The sequence below is a fragment of the Bos javanicus genome, chromosome 12 (assembly GCF_032452875.1).
Source record: "Bos javanicus breed banteng chromosome 12, ARS-OSU_banteng_1.0, whole genome shotgun sequence".
Classification (NCBI taxonomy): domain Eukaryota; kingdom Metazoa; phylum Chordata; class Mammalia; order Artiodactyla; family Bovidae; genus Bos; species Bos javanicus.
Window position 1 is genome coordinate 58,968,538 of NC_083879.1, and position 658 is coordinate 58,969,195.

General features: G+C 52.1%; 1 non-coding gene across 1 annotated transcript; it reads left to right on the forward strand.

Moving 5' to 3' along the window:
• Positions 1-280: 280 nt before the first annotated feature.
• Positions 281-352, forward strand: TRNAC-GCA (transfer RNA cysteine (anticodon GCA)). The gene has a single exon. It is a non-coding gene; the product is annotated as a tRNA-Cys (tRNA).
• Positions 353-658: the final 306 nt, after the last annotated feature.

Sequence of the window (658 nt, forward strand, 5' to 3'; positions counted from 1 at the left end):
CTCCTAGGATATCCCTCACCCTACTCCAGTACTCTTGCCTGGAAAATCCCATGGATGGAGGAACCTGGTGGGCCGCAGTCCATGGGGTTGCTAAGAGTCGGACAAGACTCAGCGACTTCACTTTCACTTTTCACTTTCCTGCATTGGAGAAGGCAATAGCAACCAACTCCAGTGTTCTTGCCTGGAGAATCCCAGGGAGGGGGGAGCCTGGTGGGCTGCCGTCTATGGGGTCACACAGAGTCGGACATGACTGAAGCGACTTAGCAGTAGCAGCAGGATATCCCTGGTGGCTCAGAGGATAGAGCGTCTGCCTGCAATGCAGGAGACCCAGGTTCGATCCCTGGGTTGGGAAGATCCCCTGGAGAAGGAAATGGCAACCCACTCCAGTATTCTTGCCTGAAGAATCCCATGGATAGAGGAGCCTGGCGGGCTATAGTCCACGGGCTTGCAAAGAGTCGGACACAACTGAGCAACTTCACACACACACACACACAGGATATCGGAGCCCTGTAACTGGAGAAAGGAGAAAGAATGAAGAAGGAATGTTAACACCAGAAGTGCCACCATTACTTCTACTCAAATGTCTTGTGAAACTAGTTACATAGCCACAGCTGAAGACCAGGTGAAGTGATGTTGCTGGGAAATGTCCCTGTCTGGA